We start from the raw sequence: 8,319 nt of genomic DNA on the forward strand, positions 1-8,319 counted from the left end.
AGTAATACCTTAGATCATTGGTACTATCATTTTACTTTCAGTTCAGTTCAGTTGCTCAGTCATATCCGACTCTTTGCAACCCCATGGACTGCAGCATGCCAGGCCTTCCTGTCAAATCTCCAACTCCTAGAGTTTAGTCAAACTCATGTCCATCGAGTCGGTGATGCCATCCAATCATCTCATCCTCTGTTGTCCCCTTCTCCTCCTGCCTTCAATCGTTCCCAGCATCAGGGTCTTTTCCAGTGAGTCAGTTCTTTGCATCAGGTGGCCAAAGTATTGGAGCTTCAGCTTCAGCATCAGTCCTTCCAATGAATATTCAAGACTGATTCCCTTTCGGATGGACTGGTTGGATCTCTTTGTGTTCCAAGGGACTCTCAAGAATCTTTTCCAACACCACAGTTCAAAAGCATCGATTCTTCAGCACTCAGCTTTCTTGATAGTCCAACTCTCACATCCATACATGACTACTAGAAAAACCATAGTTTTGACTAGATGGACCTTTGTTGGCAAAGTAATGTCTCTGCTTTTTAATATGCTGTCTAGATTGGTCATAACTTTTACTTTATGTCTAGGTTGTCATAATTTCACTTTAATTATACTGTAATTTTAACAAAAGGATTATGGCTTTTTAACTGTTTACCTTTTTTAGGATATGACATTACTTTTGTAATTTGGGGGGATAGCACCATGTAGCTTGTGGGATCCAAACTGCTTCCTCCCTTAGCACAGAGTCCTAACCTGTGGACTGCCAGGGAATTCCTTATTTTTATAATTTAAAAACAACATCCATAACATGACTACACTTAAGCTGTCCATCATACCTAATTAATTCTTAGGATTCTATAGTGAACCATCAGATCAAATCTATCAATCTTATTTGAAACCAGAGTTCAGCTTGGAATTAGATCTCCTCCCTGACAAGATACCCATCAAGAACTTGGATTAAGCTCTTTCAGCCATCTTGGACCCTGTGAAGACCTGCTGGGAACAGGACTTCTAAAACGACAAATATGTCTGGAAGGCTGTGGTCCAAGGCCATTTTTGCTGGCTATAAATGGGGTCTATGGAACCAGAGGGAACACACTGCTCTCCTGAAAAGTCAAGATGTATATGCTCGAGATAAAAGTTAATTCTATCTAGGCAAGAGATGTGCTTATGTGTACAAAGCAAAGAACAACACAGTAACTCCTGGTGGAAAACCTACCAAAACCAGAGTAATCTGGGGAAAGATAAATCGAGCTCATGGAAATAGTGGCATGGTTCGTGCCAAATTCCAAAGCAACCTTCCCACTAAGGCCATTGGACACAAAATCCTTGTGATGCTGTGCCCTTTGAGGATTTAAACATATTGAAAATAAATAAAAGTGTGGATTTGTCCTGTTTAAAAAAAAAAAAGAAGAAGAAGAACTTGGATTAACAAGATCCAGCTCTTGGGGCTGGAAAAAGTCTATTCAGGCAAAGTAATGCTGAGGCAGATAGGTACCAGCACACAGCATATTTGCAGGTCAACCCCAGATGCCTCAGTGAGCAGATAAATCCTGGCAAGGCACCAGAGAAAGACGACCCTTCAAAAACAGAGAGAACTTCAAGGGACCCACAATATCCAAAACAATCCTGAAAAATAAGAACAAAGTTGGAGTATTCACACTTCTCAATTTCCAAACTTAACTACAAAGCTACAATTATCAGTGAGAGTTGGACCATAAACAAAGCTGAGCACCAAAGAATTGATGCTTTTGAACTGTGGTGTTGGAGAAGACTCTCGAGAGTCCCTTGGACAGCAGGACCAAACCAGTCAATCATAAAGGGAATAATTTCTGAATATTCATTGGAAGGACTGGTGCTAAAGCTGAAGCTCCAATACTTTGGCCACCTGATGTGAATAACTGACTCATTGGAAACGACCCGGATGCTGGGAAAGATTGAAGGCAGGAGAAGAAGGGGATGACAGTGGATGAGATGGTTGGATGGCGTCAGTGACTTGATGGACATGAGTTTGAGCAAGCTTTGGGAGTTAGTGATGGACAGGGAAGCCTGGCGCACTGCAGTCCATGGGGTGACAAAGAGTCAGACACAACTTAGTGACTGAACAACAACAATAATAGCAATGGTACTGGCATAAAAACAGACATATAGATCAATGGAATAGAAGTGATAGTCCAGAAATAAATTTTTAATCTATGATTTATTTTTAATAAAATTCCTAAGACAATTCAATGGAGAAATGAATAGTCTTTCCACAAATAATGCTGAGATAACTGGATATCCACATGCACAAAAATGAACTTGAACCCTTACCTCACCCCATATACAAAATTAAATCAACAGTGATCAAAGACCTAAATGGTAAAAGACCTAAAATGGTGAAGCTGTTAGAACAACACATATGAGTAAATCTTCATGTCCTTAGAAATGGCAGTGGTTTCTTAAATAAGACACCAAAAGCATAAGAAACAAAAGAAAAATTAGATAAACTGGACATGCATCAGAATGAAAACTTTTGTGCTTCCAAGGATACCGTCAAGAAAGTGAAGAGAGAATGTACAGAATGAACAAAGTTTGGCAAATCTTATGTCTGATAAGGAACTTGTATCCAGAACATATGAAGAATAATTGCAACTCAACAATAAAACGTCAAATTAAAAATTAATGGCTAAAAAACTTAATTGCTGATTTTAAAAAAGGCAAAAGATCTGAACAAACATTTCTCCAAAAAAGGTACACGAACGGCCATAAACACCTGAAAAGACTCTTAACATTACCCATTATTAAGGAAGCTCAAACCCAAACCACAGTGAACCACCACTTTATACTCACTGTTGCTGTTGTTTAGTCACTAAGTTGTGTCCGACTCCTTGCAACCCCTTCTCCTCCTGCCCTCAATCTCTCCCAGCATCAGGGTCTGTTCCAATGAGTCGGCTCTTCGCATCAGGTGGCCAAAGTATTGGAGCTTCAGCTTCAGCATCAGTCCTTCCAATGAATATTCAGAGCTGATTATAGCCACTACGATGGCTATAATAAAAAAGACAGACAATTACAAATGGTGACAAGGATATGAAGAATTCGGAACCCTCATTCCTTGCTAGTGAGAAGGTGAAATGTGTAGACCTTTCAGACAACAGTTAGTTCCTAAAATGTTATACATAGAGTTCCCATATGACCCATAAATTTTACTCCAAGATACATTTGCCCAAGATAAATGAAAACATGTTTGCACAAAAATTTATACATGAATGTGAAAGGTTGAAATAACCCAAATGTCCATCAAAATGGATAAACAAAATGTAGTTTAGCCACACAGTTGAGTATTATTTGTCGTCAAAAAAGGAATGAGGTACTGATATATCTTAAAACATGGATTAAACCTTGAAAACATTATTCTAAGTGAAGGAAGTCAGACACAAAAGGTCACATGTTGTATGAATCTACTACATTAGTCTACTAGGGCTGCTGTAATAAAACATCACAGACCGAGTGGCTTAAACAGAAGTTTATTTTCTCATGGTTCTGGAGATTAGAAGTCCAAGATCAAGATCTTGGCAAGCTGGTCTCTCACGAGGCCTCTCTGCTTGGCCAGCAGACTACTGTCCTCTCGATATGCCCTTGCATGGCCTTTCTTTTGCACACACAGCCCTGGTGTCCATTCTTCTTCTTATAAGGACACCAGTCCTGTTGGATTAGGTCCCCACCATTAAGTTTCCATTTAATTTTAATTACCTGAAGACTCAGACGATAAAGAATCTGCGTACAATGCAGGAGACCTGGGTTCAATCCCCGGGTTGGGATGATCCTCTGGAGGAAGGCATGGCAACCCACTCCAGTATTCTTGCCTGGAGAATCCCATGGACAGAGGAGCCTGGTGGCCTACAGTCCATGGGGTCGCAAAGAATTGGACACGACTGAGCAGCTAACACACAAACACAATTACCTCTCAAGGCCCTGTCTCCAAATACACAGTCACACTGAGGGGTTAGAACTTCACCATATGAATTTAGGGGCTTATAATTCAGGCCATAATGTGCACTTGTGTGCAATGTCCAGAACAGGCAAATCTATAATGACTGAAAGTAGGTTAGTGGTTGCTAGAGGTTGGAGGGATAGGAGGATTGGGGTGACAGCTAGGGATGCAAATGTTTCTTTTTCAGGTGATGAAATTTACTGAAGGTGATTGTGGTGATGGTGGAGCTATGAATATGCTAAAAGTCACTGAATTGTACATTTTAATTGAGTGAATTGTATATATGTGAATTATATCTCAATAAAGCTATTATCAAAAGCAAACAAACCGACACCCACCCAGAGCAAAAAAGATTATTAATAAAGTCTTTAAGAGGTAGCTGGATCCCATCCATAAGCATGGAGATCAGAGCCAAGATTAGAGTTTTAAAAGATGTGCAGGGAAGAAAGAGCCTAGCTCTAATGCTAAACATTCAGGGCAGAAGATCAGGTGCATATGGTCAAGGCTGCCCTGCCTGCAAACTTGGCTTACACCTGAGTTACAGAGGACTGGCCCCCTTAAGCTTCTGTCCAAGGCCAGCATTTATCTTAAAGGCCAAAGAGCAACCTCCCAGCCCAGGCAGAAAAGAGTTTCTAAGGCGGGAAACTCGGCAGGGTATGAGGAAGGGCCTGCAGTCATCTCTCCTGTGTTTCTGACTTCCCTCTTCCATTCCTTTAGAATGAGCATGTTAGACTGGAATCACCATGTAATCCTTCTGGTCTGATGTGCTCTTCTCTTAGGAGCTCTGTGTTTTCAAAGCATAGGTCTGCCAAGCTGCCTTTTTTAAGCACACTTGCCACATGCTCATTGTCGGTCTATTTATTGACCTGCTCTACTAGACTTAAGATCCTAGAAAATGGGAACTGTTACTTTTATTCCGGCACCCTCAGTGGCTCACCCATGGCTGAGCACATAGAAAATGCTCCATAGATGCTTATTAACTGAATTAATAAATGAGTCTTTGGTTTTCCTGTGTTGAATTTGTTAGAATGCACATAACTTTCTGCTTAGACTAGGCAATTTGGGAAATTAACAAACTAAAGAATCCTAATTAAAGCATTGATTTTATTTCCATAGAGTTGACATAATTATGGATAGTAATAGCTTAACATGTATTAAACTTTTCTAGACTGTGCCCTATGCTAAGTGACTTATATGTTAGTCATCTCATTTAATCCTCACAATAAACACCTGAGTAGATATTATTACTCCCATTTAACAGATATGGACACCGAGGCTCACAGACGTCGACTTGCCCAAAGTCATGGAGTTGATCACAGTGGAGCCTTGGTTTAAATCTCAGAACTCCAAAGCCTATTCATTTATCCTCTATACAATTATGACTTCTCAGTTTTTTTTTGTTTTTTTGGCTGTGTTATGCAGCATCCAGGATCTGTTCCACAATCAGGGATCAAACCTGTGCCTCCTGCAGTGAAATCGCGGAGTCCTAACCACTGGACAGCCAGGGAATTCCCATGATTTCTTAATATTTTATTTTGTCAACATACCCACATCAAATGTAAATGGAAAAGAGGCCTGAGGCCTGAGCTTGTTGACCTGCCTTTCTTCTAAGCCCTGTCTGAAGGCTTCCTGGCCTTAAAGTTCAGCAGGTCCCTGCCTTGGTCTGAGATGGTGCACAGCTCCAGACTCAGGCTGCCATTTCTGAGATTACCTCACTCAGGAGGCAAAAATTCCTCCCCTTGCGTTGAGAAGGGGATTATGAAAGTAACACACGCATAGAAAGTATGGGTGGTCTTCTCCCCCTTGTTCATGAATTCAGGTCTGAAATCAAGCAAAACCAGAAAAAGCCTTTTCAGATTGTTTTCACTGTCTACTGACTCACAGCTTCCAGTGTTCATTGTATCCTCTTTCGTTCCCCTTATACATCTCAGCCACACTTCATGGCATTCTGCACAAAGGGAGAACTCAATACGAGTTGACTGCTTACCAGAATAGAACATTCTGACATTTCAGAGCAAAAAGCTCAGCTTGAGGTGTTTCAGAAAGGCATGCATCAAATGTCACAAAGTTGTTATAAGAGATTCAACAGCTTTCACATTGACCTCAATAAACAAAATTAAATGTTTGCTCATTTCATAGTAACCATGTCCCAATGCAAACAGCTTGGTATTTTCTCTATTTCTATTTGCCGCTGTTACCTTGGCTGTCTGTGTGTTATAACTGGACGGCACTCAAAGATTGTTGTCTGCAAGGAGGGATGATGTTTATACTCAAAGTGGGACAACATGAGTCCCAAGGGAGCTGAAATCATTCAAGACCAATGTGTATGATTGGGAAAATTAAACAGAACCAAAGTTAATCCACCACACTCAGGGTGTTCCTTGGTTCTAGGGTTAAGCCAGAATTCTAGGAATGGATGGGGTTGCCAATGCCAATTGTGTAAACTGTCCTCAAATTTCAAATGAACTGTGTGAGCAGAGAGAAAATTCAGATCTCTCCTGGATTCTTCTTTCAGAATAAGGGCCAATGTCCCCATTCTCACCAATACCCAGGGGTGGGTGAGCTGCTCCTGTTGAAGGCCCTATAACACTTCTCCCCCACTCTAACCCTGGTTCCACTGCTGACTGTCTGTCCGTCTTCACTCCGTAAGATGGAATAAAACTATTCTTACGCACCATTGTACATCCAGAACACACTTGACTTAAAGCATTTTTATTAACTGCATTAATGAATCATAAGGTTGATGGAGAAAAAGAAATGGCTGGCAAAAATTTGACTGAGAACTGACTCCCCGTCATGGAGAAGTCGCTACATCTTACTGATGGTGTCTCTTACACCAAGAGTGAGCCAAACCTTTTTATTTTTTAATTTTTTGGCCATACCATGCCACATGCAAGATCTTAGTTCCTCAATCAGGGATTGAACTCGTGCCCCCTGCAATGGAAGCTCAGAGTCTTAACCACTGGACTGCCAGGAAAGACTGCTAGTGACCCAAACCTTATCAGCAGGGGGAAGACTTCAGTTGAAATGATAAGATCTTTTAAAGATTAAGACACTTTTCATCATTCTAATACCCTTTCAATGTCCTATAGAGATTGGTTTTTAAATTTTTATTTCCCTCATTTTTAATTTCTGAACAAAATGGCGTACTTAAGAACTGAATTTTTAAGTCCAAAATTAAATACAATATGTGCATATATTTGAAATATGTCTTTTGAAAATATTTAAAGACTAGAAATCCGAGGATACCACTTTCATAATGTTCTTTTCAATTTTCATGAAATTTGAAGAACTTTAACTTTTCAATTATGAAATAGTATATGGAAAAGAGTTCTATTTTGAATCTGAATTATTTTTCAATGTCACTTACCTTACATTAGGGCTTCCCAGGTGGCGCTAGTGATAAAAAAATCTGTCTGCCAATGCAGGAGACAGAGGAGATGTGAGCTCAATCCTAGGTCAGGAAGATCCCCTGGAGGCGGGCACGGCAACCCACTCCAGTATTCTTGCCTGGAAAAGCCTATGGACAGAGGAGCCTGGTAGGCTATAGTCCATAGGGTTGCAAAGAGTCAGACATGACTGAAGCAACTTAGCATGCACATAACTTACATTAATCATGTTATAATTGCCTGCTTCCCCCCCTCCTAAAAAAAAAAAAAAACTCTTAGGATACAGCTTATACATTATTTATATATATATCAGATCAGATCAGTCTCTCAGTCGTGTCCGACTCTTTGCGACCCCATGAATCGCAGCACGCCAGGCCTCCCTGTCCATCACCAACTCCTGGAGTTCACTCAGACTCACGTCCATCAAGTCAGTGATGCCATCCAGCTGTCTCATCCTCTGTCGTCCCCTTCTCCTCCTGCCCCCAATCCCTCCCAACATCAGAGTCTTTTCCAATGAGTCAACTCTTTGCATGAGGTGCCCAAAGTACTGGAGTTTCAGCTTTAGCATCATTCCTTCCAAAGAAATCCCAGGGCTGATCTCCAGAATGGACTGGTTGGATCTCCTTGCAGTCCAAGGGACTCTCAAGAGTCTTCTCCAACACCGCAGTTCAAAACCATCAATTCTTCAGTGCTCAGCCTTCTTCACAGTCCAACTCTCACATCCATACATGACCACAGGAAAAACCATAGCCTTGACTAGACGAACCTTTGTTGGCAAAGTAATGTCTCTGCTTTTGAATATGCTATCTAGGTTGGTCATAACTTTCCTTCCAAGGAGTAAGCGTCTTTTAATTTCATATTATATATATATATATTGCCAACAAAGGTTCGTCTAGTTAAGGCTATGGTTTTTCCTGTGGTCATGTATGGATGTGAGAGTTGGACTGTGAAGAAGGCTGAGCGCCGAAGAAT

General features: G+C 40.8%; 1 pseudogene; it reads left to right on the top strand.

The window, feature by feature from the left end:
• Positions 1-245: 245 nt before the first annotated feature.
• On the top strand, positions 246-7,200 carry LOC139184946 (large ribosomal subunit protein eL33 pseudogene; annotated as a pseudogene).
• The last annotated feature ends 1,119 nt before the right edge of the window (positions 7,201-8,319 follow it).

The sequence above is a fragment of the Bos indicus genome, chromosome 9 (assembly GCF_029378745.1).
Source record: "Bos indicus isolate NIAB-ARS_2022 breed Sahiwal x Tharparkar chromosome 9, NIAB-ARS_B.indTharparkar_mat_pri_1.0, whole genome shotgun sequence".
Lineage (NCBI taxonomy): Eukaryota > Metazoa > Chordata > Mammalia > Artiodactyla > Bovidae > Bos > Bos indicus.